This window comes from Salvia splendens, chromosome 20 (genome assembly GCF_004379255.2).
Source record: "Salvia splendens isolate huo1 chromosome 20, SspV2, whole genome shotgun sequence".
In the NCBI taxonomy this organism is placed as follows: domain Eukaryota; kingdom Viridiplantae; phylum Streptophyta; class Magnoliopsida; order Lamiales; family Lamiaceae; genus Salvia; species Salvia splendens.
The window spans coordinates 15,683,461-15,706,695 of record NC_056051.1 but is presented as its reverse complement, the minus strand read 5'-3'; the positions used below and the strand labels follow the sequence as shown (position 1 = coordinate 15,706,695).

At 41.4% G+C, this 23,235-nt stretch overlaps 1 pseudogene; it reads left to right on the top strand.

Annotated features, from left to right (window-relative positions):
* The first annotated feature begins 1,942 nt into the window (after positions 1 to 1,942).
* LOC121781545 lies at positions 1,943 to 10,574 on the top strand (annotated as a pseudogene).
* Positions 10,575 to 23,235: the final 12,661 nt, after the last annotated feature.

The following is a 23,235-nucleotide window of genomic DNA, read 5'->3' as shown; positions in this document are numbered from 1 at the left end:
GACGACTCCGCCTTTGGATCTCGACCTATTTCTAGTTTTATGAAGCTTTGGTGTTTATTTTCATGTTGATGATGCTATTTACTCATGTTTCTTGGATGTTTTTCACAATTGGTGGCTTAGATGTTTAGATCCATAATGTTTACATGATTTCCAGTAGTTTAGAGGTTGAGATCTAGTTATTCACGTGCTCGATTTCTGAGATCTGTTAGTTTAGGTGATGCATGCAAGGTTAATCTGTGTTTATTCCGCTTTCTGCTTAACCTAGGTGAGTAGATCTGGCAGTTCTAGCTTGAATTTCATGTTTACGTTTCATTTTCGATGTTGGATTGTGGTGGATCTGAATCTGTGTTGGTGGATCTGAAGTTCTCTGTTTCTATTCTGCATGATTATGGTTGTTTACTGTTCGATCTCGCATCTGCTAGACCCAGTAGCTTAGATCTGATAGTTTAGGCTTTAATTTCATGTTTAAATTTTGATCTGAGATTGCTCTGTTTTCATGGTGTTTAATGCTCTGTTTTGTTCTTTATTTCCCGTTGGATTCATGAAGAAGATGAAGTTTGCTGGTAGTTAGAATCAGATTTGCTTTAGTTTGTTAGTTGCAGCTTTCTTGTCAGTAACTATTTAGGGAAATCTGTTCTGCTGCTTTTCTTACGATCTGTTGTCTGGCTGTTTTAGGAAACTTATTTGCTTGACCCAGGAAATTCAATGAATATTCCAAAGTTAAATTCAGTTTCGAATCATGCATGCATTTATATTTCAAGCAATTTCCATTCTCTTGACCCAGTAGATAGAATAAATTAGGTTTAATTTCTCAGGTCTAGTAGTTAAAACTCAACCCTCTCGTTGCGTGGCAGCAGCCGATCACTTTTCCGATTGTGTCGTAGAAACAATCTCGAGTAGGTCCTTAGTCTCTGTGGTTCGACCCCGCTCTTGCCGCTTATACTTCGTAATATTTGTTGCAATAGTGGGAAAATTATAAATATTGTTGAAAGGGGGAACACGTGCATACGACACACGTGCAAAAATCCTCTCTTCAATTTCCATGTAGAGTGTGTATATTTTTAGGTGTATATTGTGTATTTCTTGCTCACTACTTCATCCCCTCTATAAAAGGTGATCACTGTAAACGTAATTATTCATTCAATACAATTGATATATTTTCCCAAATACAATTCAACAGTTTGTTGATTTTTAAGTATGTAGAAAATGTATGACATCATGAGTATCGTGTGGTGTACGAAACAATTTATCATGATATTAATCGATTTATCTATTTTCGTAATTGAATTACTGAAATTGGATGTATTTGTCAATAGAGTTATTCTCAATTAAAATTAGAATTTAATTCGTAATTAAGTACCGTTAACTCGTTAAGAGTGCTTAATTAAATAAAGTATCACTTGTTCATATAAAATAAAAAATTGATATCCGAAATCCTATTTCGACTTATGAGAATAGAATCACTCACGATATCTTCAACTTGATGTCAAATACTAAAGCATCCTCGTTTACAACTTATTTTCTAAAATAAAATGAGATCATCTTCTGACACACTAATTTATAACTAATGAAAATCGATTAGTTTTTGGTAAAATTAAAGTAATTTACTGATAAAATTATTAATGATCATGTTATACTCGATCATTAATCCTTCTTCACAACATAAACCTAAACTTTCATAAGAATATTATTCTAAACATGTTTAATGAAAAGCTGTATAATCAATAAACTTTTTAAATAGATACAGCAAACTAAGTTCAAATCCCGATTTTTTTGGTCATTAGACAATTTTTTTTAAGAATGTAGTGTCACTCAATACACCCTTGGGTTCGGTTCAAATTTCATTAATACAGTAGTACACTAAAAGACAAAATTGTAAAATTACATCCAAACATTCCTCATGGGAAGTGGGTCCAGCATTATCTGCAGAGAGAGTCTCACTCAACACACACAAACACATGCATTGCTTCTATTCTTTTCTACTGTTATTACTATTTTTCTAACTCAGCTTTGTTTTTGTGGCATGTGAAGCTTGTTGTTTCATTGTTTGTATTGGTATGTGATTGTTTCGTTTTGATGTCTTATAATCTTAATGCTTGGTGGAATAGAGAGTAATAGATCATGGAATCTCGTGGTGTTGATACCAATTGAGTTTGGTATGTCTGTTTTCTTTTTTTTCGCAATTTAATTGTGTTTATATAAGACTAGTAAAAAAAATTATGCTGTTTTTTAAACTTACTTTCTGCTGCTTTTGCATTTTCATTGTAAACACAATCAAGTGAAGCTTATTTGGGCAATAGTTGTGATTTTTCTGAAGAGGAGGAAATGAAGTTGTATTGATCTTTTTTATCCTCCATTTCGAATTTATGTATTTTCCTGTATTGCTAGAACTGATTTTGGTAGCATTCTGATTTCATCGTGTTGACTGCAGAAAAAGCTGATCAGATATTTCCATTGCATTTCCTGCTGTGAGGAACTGTTGTGGTGCTTTTGTGGCAGAATTCGGTATATGGAAGCCTAATGCGCCTTCATCTCGGGTTTGGTAGATTCGGGTTGGTGGCTTGGAGTTCCGAGTGATGGGTTGTGTTTATTCTAAGGCGTGGATCGGAGAGTTTTGTGCCCCTCCAGATGTTAAGTTGCTAGAAAGTGGAGAGAAAAGGGATCAACTGTATCAGTTTAGTTCAACCAATGATCACGAGGCGGGTATTACTCGACTGTCAAGGGTGTCAGCTCAGTTCTTGCCTCCTCATGGCTCGAAAGTTGTGAAAGTTCCGTCTGGCGAATATGAATTACAGTGCTCATTTCTTTCTCAGAGAGGCTACTACCCTGATGCTCTTGATAAGGCCAACCAAGACAGTATTTGCATTCATACGGCATTTGGGACGAGCCCAGATGACCATTTTTTGGTGTTTTTGATGGTCATGGCGAGTTTGGAGCTCAATGCTCTTAGTTTGTGAAACAGAGGTTATGTGGTAGGAAAATTTATATTGCCAATGCTGGTGATTCGAGGGCTGTTGTAGGCGAGAAAAGGGGTAATGACGTTGTAGCTGTTGATCTCTCCATTGATCAAACGCCTTTTAGACTTGATGAACTTGAAAGGGCGAAGCTTTGTGGAGCTAGAGTTCTGACTTTGGATCAGCTTGAAGGACTGAAAAATCCACATGTTCAGTGTTGGGGAACAGAAGAGGACGACGATGATGGTGATCCGCCTAGACTATGGGTCCAGGATGGTACGTACCCTGGTACAGCTTTCACGAGAAGCATTGGCGATTCTACTGCTGAGACCATAGGCATTGTTGCAAACCCCGAGATTGTTGTTCTGGAGCTTACACAGAGTCATCCTTTCTTCGTAATCGCAAGTGAGGGTGTGTTTGAGTTCTTTGTAGCAATCGACCTTTCATTCGGTTCACATCCTCGTATAGCACATATTGAATATGTTTCTGCTGGTATAATCTACTGATTTGGATTTTCCAGGGTGGGGAAGGTGACTGTTTTTTTTGTTGTTGGTGATGGGGAGTTTGAGGTCTTGGCTACTCAGGTGACTTTACGCCTTTTATCGTACATAGAGAATAATTTTATTATTAGCTGATAAAAACAAACCTTCTTATTGTTACCAGACTTTTGTTCTAGTGTTGCAACCTTGAACCATGTATCTTGATTTTCTTATTGTGAATTTTCTTACTATAAGCTTGTATGATAGGAGGAGAAAGATGGCAACGCGACCACGGTGATACAGCGCTTGTTCAATTGGGTAACCGAGAGGAAGAAGTAGGAGACATTGGTGGAGATCTTTTCTATGTTATATTTCATCAATGGTGTAATCCTCTTAATATAGAGGATTACCTAATTACATATGGTAAAAATCCTCTAATTTTGGTACTATCAATTATACATTAATTACATGATCATTTCCTTAGTTACATGATTTGATTCCCATATGATTTGATTTCCATATTCTAACACTCCCCCTCAAGCTAAGTGACTGCATCTCCGATACTTAGCTTGCCTATTACTTCTTCAAACACCTTTGGGTGGACAACTTTGGTTAGGATATCTGCAAGTTGATCTTCTGAGCGGACAAAGGGCAACTCAATAATACCCTTCTCTATCTTTTCCTTGATGAAGTGACGATCAATCTCCACATGCTTTGTTCGGTCGTGTTGGACTGGATTTTCGGCTATGCTGATTGCGGCCTTGTTGTCACAGAACAGTTGACACTTCTGAGCAGGTGGGAAGCCTATTTCTGTCAGGAGTCTCCGTATCCACAGAATTTCAGTTATTCCACTTTTTGCCCCTCGAAACTCAGCTTCAGCACTAGAGAGTGCGACTACTTTCTACTTTTTACTCCTCCAAGTGACGAGGTTGTCCCCTATGAACATGAAGTATCCAGCTGTGGATTTTCGATCGATTGGATTGCTTACCCAGTCAGCATCGGTGTAGCCTGAGACTTCCAATTGTCCATCTCTTTTTAGCAAGACTCTGTAGCCAACTGTCCCTTTAAGATATCTCACTATCCTTATCACAGCATTCATGTGCTGTTCTTGCGGCTTGTGCATGAATTGAATTACCACTCCAACGGCGTATGCAATATCTGGCCTGGTATGAGCCAAATAGATCAACTTTCCCACCAAGCGCTGGTAGCGTTCTCTGTCTGCTGGTTTCGGCTCTTCCTCTATCTTCAAATCATGGTTCTGTACCATTGGTGTCTCTATTGGCTTGCATTCTAGTAGCTCTGTCTCTGTTAGTAGGTCGAGGACGTACTTCTTCAGTCGCAGAAATATCCCTCCTTTTGATCGAAGAACCTCAATTCCCAGAAAGTACTTCAAGTCTCCTAGGTCCTTCATCTAAAATTCTCGGGAGAGATTTTCTCGTAGCTTCTTGATTTCTGCTGTGTCATTTCCTGTGATTATCATATCATCCACATAGATTAGGAGACAAGTTATGTTGTCACCTTTTTTCTTGAGGAAAAAAGTATGATCTAAGTTGCTTTGCTGATATCCATACTTCTGCATTGCCTGGCTGAACCTTCCAAACCATACTCTAGGTGACTGTTTCAGACCGTACAACGTCTTCTTTAGGCGACATACTTCTCTTGGGCCGAATTCACCAGAATAGCCAGGTGGGACCTCCATGTATACTTCTTCCTCCTTTTTCATTTCTCCATGCAAGAAAGCATTAGTAACGTCAAGCTGATGTAGAGGCCAGTTTTGATTTGCTGCAACGGCCAGTAGAATTCTTACTGTGCTCATTTTAGGCACCGGTGAGAAAGTCTCGTCGTAGTCAATCCCATACGTCTGAGTGTAGCCTTTTGCGACCAGCCTTGCCTTGTATCTTTCAATGGAACCATCGGCTCGTCTTTTTATGGTGAATATCCATCTGCATCCGATTGGTCGTTTCCCTTCTGGTAGTACGCATTTCTCCCATGTATTGTTCTTGAGAAGAGCATCCATTTCTTTCTTCATGGCTTCTCTCCAGTGTTTGTGCTTTATTGCTTCCTCTACTGAGTGTGGTATTTCATCCTCATATATGGCAGCTTCAAATGCTCGTGCCATTTCAGTCATCTGGGCAGTCATGGAGTAGGCAATGGGGTAGCGAGCTTTTCTTCCCTTCCAATCCGGGGAGTATCTTTTTGGGGGCACTCCTCTATTACTCTGTGGTGGAAGAATATGTTGTACTGATGTGTCTGGTTCAGCTTGGATGGTCTCCTCTCTACGCTCAAGGTCAATGCCAATAACAGTTGATTCACTTGGATTAGAGGTGCTTACCTCAGGATTATCAGTCGAGGCGATTGTGAGCTCGTCACTAGGTTCAGTGGCCTCTGACTCTGTGTTTGAGGCTTGCTCTGTGTTAAAGCTAACCTTCTTTGTTGGACCCACATAGAGACCAGGACTTGGCATAGGGCTGGTAGGGACGCTTGGAAACAAACTTAGCGGGTCACTCATGGTTTCTGTTGATTGATTTCCCTCCCCCTGACCGCTAAGTTGGTGATAGAAATACCCATTCTCTACGAAGTCATAGTTCATTGTGATAAACATGCGTTTAGTTTTTGGGTCGTAGCACCGGTAACCTTTTTGTTGTTGGGTATATTCTAGGAAGACACCTTTTACAGCGCAAGGGGAGAACTTGGATCTCTCGTGTTTGGGTATGTGAATAAAGGTAGAGCATCCGAAGATTTTTGGTTCAAGGGTGAGTGGGAGTGGTATTTGTGTATGGTTAGAGAGGACTTGGATATGAGATTTATTGTTGAGTCCTTGAGTGGGTAAACGGTTTAGGGTGTAGACAGAGGTGGCCAAGGCTTTGGGCCAAAAGGATTTTGGGACTTTAGATTCTATAAGGCGGGCTCTGGTCATTTCAAGGAGTTTCCTATTCTTTCGTTCTGCTACCCCGTTTTGTTCTGGTGTGTGAGGGAAAGTGGTCTAGTGTACAAGGCCTTGTTTGGCAAAAAATTGTTGCATTTGGGCATTGACATATTCCCCCCCATTATCAGATCTAAGGATTTGGATATTGTTCTTATATTGGGTTTGAACGAAAGTGTAGAATAATACAAATTTATCAAAGACTTCTGACTTAGATTTCAGAAATAGATCCATGTCATGCGAGAACAGTCATCAATCAAAAAGTATAAAATATCGAAATCCTTGACCGCCCGTAACAAGAGCTGGTCCCTACACATCAGAATGAATAAAGGAAAAAACTTGGTCCACACGGGTATTATTGGACTTAAAATAATGTCGATGACTCTTAGCCAAAAAACATGTATCACAATCCATACGAGTAATTTTATCAAAACGGGGGAACAAAACTTTAAGATACCCTAGTGAAGGGTGTCCTAATCGTCGATGCCATAGCCAAGCCTGTCTGTCTGTGGATCCGTGAGTCAGCATCGCGATACTCTGTTGAGCTACCTCATCCACATAGTAGAGACCACGTCGCTCAGTGCCACGCCCAACAATCGTCCCCGTCTGAATATCTTGTAACATGCAAAAAGATGGTTGAATTAGTAAGGTGCAATTCAGTTCTTTCGTGACATGACTGACTGCCAATAATTTATGGGACAAGGTCGGCACATATAGGCAGTTCGAAATTTTTAGAGCGGGTGAAATATGAATGGTTCCCGTTCCCTGGACAGTAAGTAATTCCCCATTGGCAGTTTGAACGTATTTTTTGTGAGGTTTGGACATCCCAGTGAAATCAGACTCATCAAAAGACATAGTATCGGTCGCCCCACAATCAAAAATCCAGTTCTTATCCTTATATGAGGATTCAGACATACTACAGGCTGTAGACATATTCTCAAGGACTTGGAATCTATTTTTGCAATTAATTTCAGGCTTAAATTCTAATTTTCTAGAGTTTGGGGGCCTTTTTCCAACAATGTGAGAATATATGGGGTCAATTTCTGATTTAGGATTATCTGGGGACCGCATAAATAGAGAGTGGGGTATTTTCTGATATTTTTCGGATTTGGGGGGCTCAATTGCATTAAATGAGAAGATGAGGGGTTTAATTTAGGATCAAACCCCCCATTACCTGCCAAAATCCTAGCGCTCGCGATTTCATCTCCGATTTGCGCCGGCGCTGCACTTTCTGATCTGGCGGTTTCGTTCCTTCCGGTGGTGGTGGCTCCGGTGCTGCCCGCTGCATTCGCGGTGTCGGTATCCCTATCTCCAGCTGTCGGAGTGTTTCTATTTCCCCTGTTTGACCAATTTCTCGACGCCCTCCGTTTTTCATTTCGTCCCACCAATCGGGATAGCCGACGAGGAGAAAGCACTGATCTTTGGTGTGTTTTCTCCCCCGGCAATGACCGCACACAAGTCGGTTTCGATCCTCATTGTTTCGACGATCCTCGCCTCGGTTCGGGGTCTGCCCCGGCCGTCCTCCTCCACGCGACGCAAGTCCGATCCCAATTTCCCCGCTGGTTTGGATGTCTCTTCCATCGGTGACCTGGGGTTTGAGGACTCCGTCGTTCGTCGCTTCTCGTCGGACGGTCGCGTAGGCGTCCTGGACTGAAGGCAGGAGTTCCCGTTTGAGAATTTCTCTCCTGGTTCCTTCGTGTCCGTCATTGAGTACCATTAGAAATTGGAAGAGTCTGGTTTCTTGTCTTTCTCGGTTGTAGATCGTGATGTCTTCCGGATCCTTCATCGGATTTGGCTCCTTTCTATCAATCGACATCCAAATGCTTTGGAGTCGGTTCCACAGTTATTCGAGAGTTAATTCCCCTTGTTTGATGTTGCTTGCTTTTTGGTGCAGGTCGTATACTTGGAGTGAGTCCCCTCCGTTGTTGTATGTCACGGCTAGTCCCTCCCAAAGTTCTCGAGCTGTTGGGTATTGTGATACCTCATTCACGAGTTCGGGTTCCATGTTGTTGATGATCCATCCGAACACACAGTGATCCAATTTTTGCCATGTTTCGTGGCTGGGATCAGTTTCTGCGGGAGGTTCTGAACCCTTCTCGATGTGGGAAGTTAAGCCTTTTCCCCTAATCGCCCGTTTGATCAGGTTCGCCCACAGTGGATAGTTGTCTCTCGATAACTTGGTTGAGATGACTATTTCACCGAGGTTGTCTGCGCTCGCCGTCGTCGGTCGTGGGGTGATTGGCGTGGTTTGGAGGCTTCGGAGGAACTCTGCAAATTTCATTGTGATGTCGTTGGGGACATTCACCAACGGCTTCTTTTCTTCGTTGTCTGATTCTGACATCGTTTCTTGTTCTGATAATTGCAGGATTTCTGCTTCTTGGCCTGGGTTTGAGATTGGTATTTTTGGGCGATGATGATGTTAAAATCTGAGTCCCTATTACTTAACCTACTCTGATACCATGTTCAATTGGGTAACCGAGAGGAAGAAGTAGGAGACATTGGTGGAGATCTTTTCTATGTTATATTTCATCAATGGTGTAATCCTCTTAATATAGAGGATTAGCCTAATTACATATGGTAAGAATCCCCTAATTTTGGTGCTATCAATTATACATTAATTACATGATCATTTCCTTAGTTACATGATTTGATTCCCATATGATTTGATTTCCATATTCTAACAGCGCTACACTGCTGAAAAGCTATCTTCCTTTGGGGAACTGGCACTGATGTGAGATACTCTTTCCTTCTTCATGTTTCCATACAATCAGTAAATTGCTCTTTTTTTGTTTTTTAAAGTTAAGGCTTCAGTGAACCAAAAGTTAACCATGTTTTAGTTGGGGAAAATTGCCTTATTTCTATATTTGTAGTGCTGTTAATATATCTTTTCTAGTGTTTTATGTTCCAAGCTTCTGGTGCAATAACTGTCATGCTTTTACATACATAAGTTGATTTCGTCTCATTAGATTGATTGCTTTTCAATGTGATAAATTGCAGGTACAACAAGCCATTCCAAGCTTCTGTTCAAGCCGTGACCAATGGAACTCTCTGGGCACTTAAACGAGAAGATTTTAGAGGAATTCTCACGTCCGAGTTTTCTAATTTACCATCGTTGAAGTTACTTCGATCGGTAGAACTTCTTGCGAGGCTGACAATCTTACAGCTGAGTAATATTGCAGATTCACTTTTAGAGGTGTCTTTTTGTGACGGTTAGAAAATAGTCGATAAAGTACATTCATCGTTTCTTTACTTCCCTCTTGAAAATTGTGCTTTGTGGTTGCATCTCTTTCTTATATTCTCGTTAATTCATCTATTGCAGAATGTGGACCTCCTCGGTTTGTATGTTATACAGAAGGGAGTCATAAAAATTACTACTTGTGAGATGGATTTGTTGAAAAGTGTCAGTCTGTCTAGTCTCGTCGTGCCTGCAATTGAGAAGCAGGATGACGGTGTGTCTCTTGAGAGCTTCGAAAAGAATGAAGGAAGCTATTTTGGAGAATGGACACTTCTGGGTGAGCATATTGCTTCCTTGAGTGTTGTTGTCGTCGGAGATGTGGTGTGCTCCGTATTAACAAAGGAGAAGTTCGATTCAGTTGTTGGAGATTTTGTCAAAGGCCAACTGACTCTTCCACAAGATTTTGTCTGTGGAGCTGTTGATATCATAACTAAGGTTATTTCATCAATTCAATGCCATTTCCCTACCTTTTTGAAGTAAGTGCACGACACGAGAACATGAATCCTAACCATAGTACTACATACATTATTCAGTTGCTTGAAGTCGAAGAAGGTGCGAGACTTGGAAGTCAAGGCATCGACTCCATTAAAGCCCATCTGTGGTTCCATGACGTAGATTGGAAAGGACTAGCGAAACACATGGTTGTGGCACACCCGGATATTTATCTCCCTTATAAATCTACACCTGGAAACCCATTCTGATGATGATGTGACTAACACGCCCGAATGGCTTGAAGATTGGTAGGGGAGCACTTGTAAAGACCTTGCGGGATAGTGAGACCTCTCTTCACATTATGGAAGTGGTTACGAAGCGCATGATCAATCAACGGCAGAGGGGAAATTAGTCGTTTGCTTAATGCACGCGGAGGGAGGTTAGTCATTAGACTACTCTACATTTTACTTTTGTGTAAAGGTCAAAATTGGTCCTAAACATATGACTATTTTACGATTTTGGTCATAAATATTATGTTTTGAATTTTTGCATCTCAAACATTTCAACTCGGATCACAATCAGTCCAAATTGGCGGATCCGTCAAATATTTAACAGTCAACGTGTTTTAAATTGAATTTTGACCCAATTAAGCATTTTAATTATATTTTTTTATTATTTTTAAAAATAAATTTAAAAAATAATGTTAAAAAATATTTACCCAATCCTCCAAGTTTCTGCCTGCCGCCACTGCCGCCACTGCCGCACCAACACCCTCTCCCACTGCTCCATCTCCTCCAGCGGCGGATCTAGGTGGGCTCGGGTCGTTGGTCCATGAATGCCGCCGGAAAATACCACTACTCGGCCCGCCGACCCTCAAAAACCGACCCCACGGGCAGCCTTCTCCATAGAACCGAAGGAGATAAGACAATGAAACTAAAAATTAGAGAAACAAAGAAGAAAAGAGATGTAAGATTCCGATAAGAAATATGGAACAAAGAAAGAGGAGAGTTGAGAATTTTGCAGAAGATAAAAATTTGGGGAAGAAGATGCATCGTGTTTTGAGTTCCGATTCAGTAGATTTGGGCTTAAAAATTGAGATAGTGGGGATTTGGGCTTCCATGAAAAAGTTTTTTTAGTTAATGCTACTTCTTCTCAGTTTTTTATTTGAAAATCATCAAATCTGTATAATATATTCATTACTATTATTTATGTCATTAATATTATCAATTTTCAAATTTGGTGTGGCAGAAATTCAGTCTATTTCCTATCACATATTAAGTCATCAAAAAATACAATATATTGAATACCAATTTTATACATATTAGGCCATCCACAATGGGCGGACGATAGCGCGCTCACCGCGGACGACGGACGATGCTTCGTCCGCGCCCGACGCTTAGTCCGTGGACGAAGCGCGGACGATAGAGCATCGTCCGCGTCATCGTCCGCCCACTGTGGGCGACGCGGACAATGGCGCGGACGATGCAACGCGTTTTAGTTTTTTATTTATAAAATTTGAAAATTTTGTTATATATATACCCCAGCTTCACTTTTCATTTGTAACTTTTCGATTAACTTTTAAACTCTCAAATTACGCTATAAAATGGATTCCGGTGGATACTCAAGTCCTAGTAGCCCGATGTTTGGAGATGGCGCATGGTGGTCGGGTACACAACCTGGCGAATATCGGTCGTTCGACGCCAACACGCAGTACGATCCGGACATCAGTACGGATTCGTACGGTCTCTCAGACATGGAGCCGTATCCAACTCGCCCTGCCGCCGCTTCCCGTCGCGCCGCCGCCGCCGAAGCCGCCCTCTCTTTCGCCCCCGCCCCCGCCAGAAAGAAGCGGACCAAGCACCGAGCGTACAAGTTGCCACCTCCGACAACTTGTGAAGAGTACGCCCCCGGCCGTACGAACTACCAGCCGGATGAAACCCTCGTCTTGGCGAGGTGTTGGGTGGATATATCGGAGGACCCGATATTCGCGAACAACCAGAAGCAGCTCGCGTACTGGGAGCGCATCTGTCACGACCGCCCATACTAGGGTTACCACAAACGCGGCGATCGTGACCAACATGCATGGACAACGTCTTTAAAAAGAAACTTAATTAACTTAAAGGCAGAAAAAAAAAACATTTTTTGTTTTAAAAATAGTTTAAGGTTAAAATTGTACTATTAACTAGAAATGACTCATGATAAAAACTTTTAAAAGAAGCAGCGGAGAAAAATAAACTTTAAGAAACCCAAATAACTTCTAAGGTAAAACATTTAATTTAATTCACGGAAAACACCATTTTCAAAGACAACGTAATTACTTGGTTAAAACCTAACACAACCATACATGTTCAAAATACAATACGGAAACGATTTAAGTCTTGACACATAGTTAATAATATAGCAGCGGAAAAAGGTTTAAAGAGAGAGTCAAGGATCACGACTATGTATGAAGACACAACGCATCCTAAGGCTAGCTCAACATCCTCCGCAACATCCTGCTTAACCTGCACATAAGAAAAATAATATGCAGGGCTGAGTACTTGTTGTACTCAATGGGCTCATGCCGAAAACATTTTTAATATAATTATGTCATCCATACCAGTGATCTCGAGTTTTAGATAGCAAGAAAATATCACGAGAACACAAAACATTTCAAGTCTGGCCAGACAATTTATCTCCCCACTTTTCACATCAATCCATCAATCACAATCATCATATCGCAGTGCGACGAAAGTGTGGCCACACTATTCGCCCACGAGACCGGCCGACTAGCAAGGACGGCTCACGATCCCACCAGTGTACACAGCCTGATAGGGTTTGCGGCCCTACTCAGACCCGAATTCGTTTCACAACACAGCCTTATAGCCTAACGGAGCAAGCTCAGACGAACTAGGCATCAGGCAACAATCTCACAAACAAAAACATGGCATGATATAACAATTAAACAACCCTTATAACACCACGTAATATTTTCGGAAAGTAAAGAGGTTTGAAAAGACTTAACAATTCACAACCCAACTTATGGCAACTCTCGTTCCCCGAGTTCACGAATACACAATCACCCTTGTAAATGACAACACAAGTCAGCCTTCCACCAAAAACACATTACTATGCATGTCCTATCGTTTATCTCTCATCGTTTTTCTCAATTACCCAACCCCAACATACGTCACAAAGATGGAAAGACACACCGTAATATATTTCAACTTATCTCACGTGATCACATCATTAAACATGTTCCTTGGACATACATGCATCATATAATACTTTTAAACTTGAAAATAAGAGTTATTTTAACAAGGCAGAAAACTGGCAGAACTATGCGACCGTTTTGTAAATATCACTATAAATTCACCCGACCTCATATGAAGCTAAATTTTGGTCACAACACAGAAGACACATTCAAGTTCATCCATACAAATTTTCACACTGAAATCACGTCATTTAGTCAGCCATATCAAATACTAAACTCTCTGGTCGGAACATAAAATTTCTGACAGCACTGCACAGCTCAATTGAAAAATTCACCATAAATTTATCCAATGCCCAAAAAGGCTGAAAATTTTACACGACTCGGAAGACACTTCAAATTTTCATATAGTTCAAGAATCACATCAGTCAGAGGTCATTTGGTCGGTCAAACAGAAAACGAAACATTTTTGGCGAGAACACAAGTTTCTGGCAGATTTGCGCAGTCCACTTCAAAAATTTATTAAAATTTCATTTTTTGACAAAAAGGGCTGAAATTCACACGAGCCACAGAAAACACCTTGTAGTTTACTCAGTAAAAATTTCATATCAAAATTCGATCGTTTGATTGGTCAATTACAGATCAGAAGCTACTGGTCGTACGCCACAGATTTCAGGTTCATAGTTTCGAAAATAGGGTTTTCCTCTTCCATCGAACAAACACCAATTTTTCATGCTTGAAACACACAAAGTCATGCTTTGAAGTTTCTCATAAACATGTTTGCACATAAATTCACACCATTCACCAAATATTCCAATCCAACTTCACATGAATTCAATCAAAAAAACACATAACTATCAAAGTTCTTATGAAATTACACTTTCCCACCGTTAAATTTTGCGATCTATCAATCCTACACCCACTACATGCATGTAGGACTCAAGAACATGGTTCAAACGAAAAGGATGAGGGAAAGTGAAGCAATTATACCTTCTTTGACGAAAACGGATCGGTAGGGACAAGAGACGATGCGATTCGTCGGAGACTCTTGGAAAATAGGCTTCAACGGATGCAAGTGTTAATTATGGAGCCTAAAATATCTCCTACCATGTTTAGGATTTGTTTCCTTTAAGTATATTTCCTTGTGATAGATTTATTCCTTAAAAGATATTTCCTTATGGAATATGTTTCCTAGTTTGACTAGAATTAGGGCTCTCTAGTTACTTATAAATAGAGGTGCTCCCTCATTGTTAAATCATCCTGAAATTATATAGTGAAATCCCTGGCTTGGCATCGCCCCCAGACGTAAATACACATTGTATCGAACTGGGTAAACAACTTCTTGTGTTCATTCTCTTTCATATTCGTGATTGCCTGTGTTTATTTCCCAACAACTGGTATCAAGAGCCTAGGGTTTAAGAGGCAGAAATCACGATGGGGATCGACGAGAAAATTGCTGTAGAGAAGTTCGATGGATCTGATTTCGGATTTTGGAAGATGCAGATTGAGGATTACCTGTACGGTAAAGATCTCTGGAAGCCTTTAAAAACCAAACCCGAAAAGATGGAACATGAGGAGTGGGAGCTGCTGGACAGAAAAGCAATGAGCGCGATTAGGCTATCGTTGTCCAAGGATGTGGCTTATCACACGACTGCAGCAAAGTCGACAAAGGAGATGATAAAGATCTTGGAGGACATGTATCAGAAACCATCAACGGCAAACAAGGTACATCTGATTAGACGATTGTTTAATTTTAGAATGCAAGAGGGAAAGCTGGTGCAACAACATCTCAACGAGTTCAACATGATTACTTCGCAACTGAACTCGGTTAATATAAAATTCGATGATGAAATTCGTGCCCTGATTTTGCTATCGTCTCTGCCTGAGAGTTGGGCTGGCACAGTGACAGCAGTTACTGCTGCAGAGACAAAACTAACAGTTGACAGAGTAAGAGATCTGATGATTGGTGAGGAAGTTCGCCGGAGAGAATCAGGATCTACTTCGGGATCAGCACTGAATACAGAACAGAGAGGCAGATCGAAGGGAAAGCAAAATCGTGGAAGATCAAATTCCAGAGGAAGGAGTCAATCCAAGAAGGATTTGGATAAAGTTAAATGCTGGAATTGTGATGAGTTTGGGCATTTTAGAAATCAATGTGAGGCACCGAAGAAGTATAAGAATAAGGATCAGAAGGACAAGAAGACAGCAAACGCTACCATGTCTGATGACGATGGCGAGGCGTTGGTCTTGAGCGTCAGTAGTCCGATGGAATCGTGGGTATTGGATTCTGGGGCGTCGTTTCACTCCTGCAGTAATGTGGAGATAATGGAAGACTACGTTTCTGGCGATTTTGGGAAGGTACATCTGGCTGATGACGAGCCCTTAGATATCGTGGGAAAGGGAAACGTGAAGGTAGTGACGTCCAATGGATCCGTAATAAAACTGAATGGAGTCAGACACATTCCTGGATTGCAGAGAAGTTTGATTTCGATTGGGCAGCTTGATGCAGAAGGGTACACCGTGACGTTTGGCTGCAACAATTGGAAGATTACCAAGGGAGCTATGATAGTAGCTCGAGGTAAGAAGGAGGGTACGTTGTATACCACAACTAACTCCAAAGATTGCATTGATATTGCAAGTGAGGCAAATAATGCAGATTTGTGGCACTGTCGTCTTGGCCACATGAGCGAGAAAGGGATGAAGATAATGTGCTCAAGAGGTTTACTACCTGGCTTGAAAACTATTGAAGTTGGCCTGTGCGAGGATTGCGTGTTTGGGAAACAGAAAAGGGTGAGTTTCTCAAGAGGAGGCAGAAAATTGAAGACACAGAAGTTGGAAATGGTCCACACTGATCTATGGGGACCGGCACCTGTGACGTCCCTAGGAGGCTCTGAATATTATATGACTTTCATCGACGACTCTACTCGAAAGCTGAAGAGTAAATCCGATGCGTTTGACGCTTTCAGGAAATGGAAAGCCCTTGTTGAAACTGAAACCGGGATGAAGGTGAAGTGTCTAAGATCCGATAATGGAGGAGAATATGAACTTGCAAAGTTCAAGGAATTCTGCGCCGAGAATGGAATCTGCATGGAGAAAACTGTGAAAGGAACTCCACAGCAGAATGGAATCGCAGAGCGCATGAACAGAACGTTGAATGAGCGAGCAAGATGCATGAGGTTGAAAAGTGGATTGCCAAAGAGTTTTTGGGCAGATGCAGTCAACACAGCTGCATTCCTAATTAATAGAGGTCCATCAGTTCCCTTGGAGTTTCGGATACCCGAGGAGGTTTGGACAGGAAAAGAGGTAAATCTATCTTTCCTACGCATCTTTGGTTGTGTTGCTTATGCTCATGTTAGTTCCGTTGAGAGAAGTAAGTTGGATGCTAAATCTATTAAGTGTACGTTCATTGGTTATGGAGGCGATGAGTTCGGTTATAGACTCTGGGATGAGCAGAATCAATGAACATGTATTGTACAAGGATAGATTGGAGGCGTCAAGTCCCAGCAGTTCTGAGCCACAAGTGGTCGAGCTAGACATCTCAAACTCGAGTGGGAGCAAGGAGAGTCAGAATGCTGAAGAGGTGCTTGAAGAAGAACCAAGCACTCCACCACCGACTATTCCGCTGCCTAAATCGACTAGAGAGCGACGTGCACCTGATAGGTACTCGCCCTCTAATTTCTATTTGTTACTTACTAATGGTGGTGAGCCCGAGTGTTATGCAGAGGCAGGAGAAGGCCCTGATAAACGAAGGTGGAAAATTGCCATGGATGACGAGTTTGCCTCTCTTCTCCTAAATGGCACATGGGAGCTTGTGGAACTTCCTAAAGGGAAAAAGGCATTGCATTGCAAGTGGGTCTATCGAATCAAAGGTGAAGCTGATGGTAGCAAGCGCTACAAGGCTAGGCTGGTTGTCAAGGGATTTGAGCAACGATACGGTATTGATTATACAGATGTGTTCACTCCTGTTGTGAAACTAACTACTATTCGTTTAGTGTTGAGTATGGTAGTTGCAGAAAATCTATTGTTACATCAGATGGATGTAAAGACGGCATTCCTTCATGGTGATTTGGAGGATGAGTTGTACATGACACAGCCTGAAGGATTCATAGTAAAAGGAATGGAAAACCTTGTATGCAAGTTGAAGAAGAGCTTGTATGGTTTAAAGCAAGCTCCAAAGCAGTGGTACAAGAAGTTTGATGGATTCATGATGGAGATTGGCTATAAAAGATGCTACGCTGACCATTGTTGTTACTACAAGAGGTTTGACAAGAGCTATCTTATTCTGTTATTATATGTTGATGATATGTTGATCGTAGGAGGTGATCAAAAGGAGATGGATAAGTTGAAAAGGCAATTGTCTGAACGATTCTCCATGAAAGATCTTGGAGAGGCTAATCAAATTTTGGGCATGAGAATCGAGCGTGACAAGGCGGCAGGAAAATTGTATCTTTCGCAAGCTGTTTACATTGGTAAGGTTTTGGAAAGATTCAACATGGATAATTCGAAGCCAGTAAGTGTGCCTTTGGGCAGTCACTTTAAGCTGTCGAAGAAGAGTCGCCGAGTACAAAAGAAGAACGTGCTGAAATGAAGAAAATTCCTTATGCTTCAGCAATTGGCAGTATTATGTATGCAATGGTGTGTACGAGGCCTGATGTTGCACAAGCAGTGGGAGTAGTGAGCCGGTTCATGGGTGATCCGGGCAATCAACATTGGGAAGCAGTTAAATGGATCCTTCGATACTTGAGAGGTACTACAGAAAGCGTCTTATGTTTCAATGGCAAGAATGTCGAGCTGGCAGGTTATGTGGATGCAGACTTGGCGTCCAATGATCTTGATGGGAGAAGAAGCACAACCGGGTATGTATTTACTTATGGTGGTACTGCTATTTCATGGACTTCTAAGTTACAGAAGACTGTTGCTTTGTCTACTACGGAGGCTGAATATGTAGCTGCGACAGAGGCAAGCAAGGAGATGGTGTGGTTGCAGAGTTTCTTAGATGAACTTGGGAAGGAGAACAAGAGTAGCATACTCTACAGTGATAGTCAGAGTGCTATTTTCTTGGCGAAGAATCCAGCGTTTCATTCTAGGACAAAGCATGTGGAGTTGAAATATCATTACATCCGACACCTAGTGGAGATGAAAATCCTGCAACTTGTGAAGATACTTGGAAGTGAGAATCCTGCAGACATGTTTACTAAGGTGGTGACCTTAGAGAAATTGAAGCTATGCATAGCTTCAATTGACCTTGGAACTTGAAGAGAAGGTTGGGCGATGCTAAGCGGATGAAGGGATGAGATCACGAGGAAATGGTTGTTTAGGAGTTGTTAGTCTCCAAGTGGGAGATTGTTAATTATGGAGCCTAAAATATCTCCTACCATGTTTAGGATTTGTTTCCTTGAAGTATATTTCCTTGTGATAGATTTATTCCTTAAAAGATATTTCCTTATGGAATATGTTTCCTAGTTTGACTAGAATTAGGGCTCTCTAGTTACTTATAAATAGAGGTGCTCCCTCATTGTTAAATCATCCTGAAATTATATAGTGAAATCCCTGGCTTGGCATCGCCCCCAGATGTAAATACACATTGTATCGAACTGGGTAAACAACTTCTTGTGTTCATTCTCTTTCATATTCGTGATTGCTTGTGTTTATTTCCCAACAGCAAGAACAAGAATTTGATGGGGGGATCTTTGGAGAGATTGTAGAGAGGGAGGGGAGAGGCGTGTGAGAGTGAGGGAGAGAAGGAGGAACGATTTTTGTGAGGGAGTAATGGGGGCTAGGGTTTGTTTAGGTGGTATTTGAAGTCTAGGGTTATGCTTAATATTTAATTAATTAGGTAATTGTGGGGAAAATATAATTAAATAAATCTCACAATTAAAAGAATAAAATAGGCTTGTGGGGAGGAAGGAATTTCGAAAATTCCATGTAGCACACAACAAGGAATTTATTTGGTATTTACTTGGAGAATATATTCATAACTTAGGAAATAAAAATAATGAATACACGGAAACAAATAAATTAAATCTCCAAGTAGGAAAATAAGGTGGGGCCGAAAATAACTAGAGGAAAGCACAAGGAAATTATTTAAATCCTCAATTAAATAGAATAGGATTTGAATTTGGTAATTTCTTTATGGGAAAAGACTCTCATATAATAGGTAACAATTAAATAAATTTCCACAAGGAAAAAAATAGGAGCATGGGGCGTGTGATATGGGTAAGAATTAAAAGGAAATATTCACATCCCCTTTTAATTAGACATAGGAAATTAGTATGGTATTTAATTGAATAAAAAGGGATTCCACAAAATAGGAAACAAATAAATTCTCCCCTACAAAATTATAAGGGGGGCCGAAAATTTGGCTTAAAAGGCCAAGGAATTGTTTTAACTCTTTATTTAAGTTGGGAGAAGAAATAAAATATGACATGATATAATTGGATTCAATTCAAAGGAAGGGAGTCAACAAAGCACCTAATTAAATCAAAGAAATTAATTCATCTTCCCATTTTAAATAGGGGATTTTTGAAACTCCCAAGATGATAGGCTATAGTTCGAATTTCATGTGATACAATTTAGGGATCAATTGGTTTGGATTTAATTTGGATAAGAAGAATCCCAAAACAATTTATTAAATCCAAGAAATGAAATACTATCTCAATAATTAGGAAGGGCCGAAAATTTCAATGAATTGACTCGAAAAAGAATAAATGCATGATCCTATTAATTTATTTTTTTCCTCAATGGAAAAAAATATAAAAACTCAAGCTCATCATTCCACATCAACCACGACAATTTATTTCACGTAAAGCACTTACTCACATAGAACAAAAGTCTCATATTCGAAAATTTCAAAAACATAAATAAAAGAGTCACAAAAGTTTGGGATGTTACAGCATCACCGAGCGCTACAATGAGGCGAAGCCGTCGAGCGAGTACAAGCGCCAACGGGAGCAGCTCCGCAAGCACTGGGATCAGGTGAAGAAGCAAGTCAACCTGTTCGCGGCGGAGTACGAGAAGTGCTTGAGGGATCAGGGAAGCGGCGAGAGCTTGAGCGACGTGCGTGATAGAGCGTTGTTGTCGTACCAGTCCATGTACGGCGACTTCAAGCATTTCAACATCTGGGCGCTCTTGAGGGACAAGCAGAAGTTCCAAGGCGGGATTTTGCACACCGGTGCGGCAAAGAGGACGAAGACCACCGACATTGGTGATTACACGACCAGCAAAAGCGGAACTCGTCCGGTGGACCTAAACCAGGCGTGCACGGAGGAAGAGAGTTTCGGCACACTGATGTCCTCCCGGCGGCGTCCCATAGGCGTCAAGGCTGCGAAGAACAAGGGGAAGGCGAAGGCGACATCCTCCTCGGCCGCCGCCCCCCATCACCGTTCCCGACCCTGACCCCGACCCTGACCCCGACGACGATCCAGACGACACTTGCCTACACAGATTTGGCAACGGCCTCGATGGCGCGGACGTTGTTGGATACGCACAACGCTCTTATGAAGTGTATGGATCCGGCCCAAGCCAAGCGCCTCCAGAGGTTGAGCGATGAGTTGAGCCGGAAGTTGGGGCTTTTGTTGGATAGTCATTTTTTTTATTTTTAACTCGTGTAACTGTTTTTTTAATCAATGAATTTTTTGCTGTTCTTTTAGTTAATCGTTGTGTTTTTTAATAAGTTTGCATTTATATATTTGAAAACATTTAAATTAAACAACAAAAAATAGTAAATGCTTAGGGCGCCCTACTGCAGGTGGAAGAGCAGGAGGATAAAAATGCTGACGTGGCGGTGCATAGGGCGGCCTTTAGGGCGCCCCGTTGTGAATGGCCTTAGTAATTTATTGCAATGTAAGTCATCCCTCCTCTGTTTTATTAGGATTAGTCTTCTATATTTGCTTATTACCATATAATTTGAAAAACAAAACTAACCAACACGATAGTGTTCATAAATAACATGACATATATATTTAAAATTAAAATACTTTAAATTACAAACAATAAAACTGTGAGGATCAACTATTGTATATTGTTGGAAAGAGAGACAACATTAATATACCGCCCAACATTCATTATGGAGAGTTCCTAAGTGATGCATAGTTCCTAAGCTTTGTAGAGTACCAATTTACATTTATTGATGTACTAGAATATTCTCATTCACCCCATAAAAACTAGGGTGATGAACATTTGAAATACATAAGAAAATACAAACTTTTTCCTCTCTACTCTCTACATAAACTAAGATTTACCAATCCTGCTATACCTCTCTCGATTACCATCTTTAAGATGGTATCAGAGCAGGAAATCAACAAAAAGCCTCAAATGGAGGTCAGTCAAATACACACTCTCGAGCTATTGATCGAGTCTATCTCAAATCTAATTGATTTGTACAAAGCCAACACAAATCAAAACCAAAAATCCTACCAGCAGAAGAACTTCGACGTAGAGTCCATTCCTACTGCGGGTAGTACATCCGCGAGCCCCTGGCTTCCCAAGAAATCCCAAAATCTAAATCGAGTCCCTACTCCGAAGAAAACTAGAGGCGAATCTGCCACTACTCCGAAGAAGACCAGCAGCGGCGCTGCCTCCTGCTCGCGTAACCACCGCAACGGCTCTCCTTCCAATCGACATCTCGGAGTATTCAGTCAGCAGCCGGCGGCGCCGACGCTAGAACTTTCAGAGGGTGAAGGAGCGTCAGCGGCTTTGCGGTGGAAAATGAAGAAGAAGCAGAGGAGGCGCGGGGCCAACGCACCGACGGACAGCGTCTATACATCGGATATCTTCGAAAAGAGCATCGACGGCGGCGGCTTTGCGATGGGAAACGGGGAGAAGAAGTGAAGGAGAATGAAGGGGAACCAGAAACCTACAGAACCAGAACTCGAACCCTATTTATGTACCACCCCACCAGAGGAACTTCCAAAATTACCAGAATCAGCCTAATCAAGGTCCCCAACATCAGCAGAACCAGAACCAGTTCCAAAGCCAGAACCAAAATCAATATCACCAAGACTAGTACAACCCTCCTGGCCAGTATAACCAATACCCACCTAACCAAAACCAGCAAAACGTCCATAATTTCCAGCCCAACCAAAACCCCTAGTATAACCAGCACCAAGGGCCAAATCAGTCTCAGTATCCTAACAGGTCAAGGAGATCTATGGAGGACATGATGGGAGAATTGCTCTCTTCGCAGCAGAGTATCAAAGGTGAGTTGCAGTCTAATAATGAAGTAGTGCAGGGGATGCAGAGTGCCTAGAAGGAGCATAAGGCGAACATAGATATGATGAATAGGCAATTGGCTCAGTTGGTAAATTCGATGGGTGAATTGAAAGGGAATTCAGGGAAACTCCCGTCTACAGTCCACGTACCCGGAAAGGCAAATGTGAGCAAGGTCACATTGCGGTTCGGCACTACCTATGAGGGACCCCAACACAAGACGCCCAACAGAGAGCCTAGTGGGACGAATATACTGAAACACGTCATCTCGGAAGAAGAGCTCAACAAACCTCTGCCCCAAATGCAGAATCCATTTTTCTTGGACGAAACACCAGTGGAAAAATATGAAACCAAGAGCAAATAACCTAGGGAAGGCCAGCCTAAAGAAGCAGAATCCATGAAAGAAGCTCTAGCCCATTACTCCGGAAAGGCTGTCGGGGAACCGATTGAAGAGGAGAAAGGAAAAAAACCATTCCATTACCGTTTCGTGACCAAGAGGAAGAAGGAAACCCCAGTGGATTACATGTCGATTTTTGGGAAGCTGGATATCACCATACCATTCCTCCAAGCCGTGAAGCTACCCCCGCTTGGAAAATTTATCAAATAGTTCATAGCCGGGAAGGCCCAGAAGGATGGAAAGATCATGGTGGAAGGGATAGCGTCAGCAATTGTGCAGGAAAAGCTACCGCCCAAGAGAGCCGATCTCGGTATGTTCACTTTGCCTATAACTATAGGAGATGTAAGAATCGAGCATGCAATGTGTGATCTGAGAGCTTCTATAAATGTTATGCCATTGTCAGTTTATAATCGGCTGA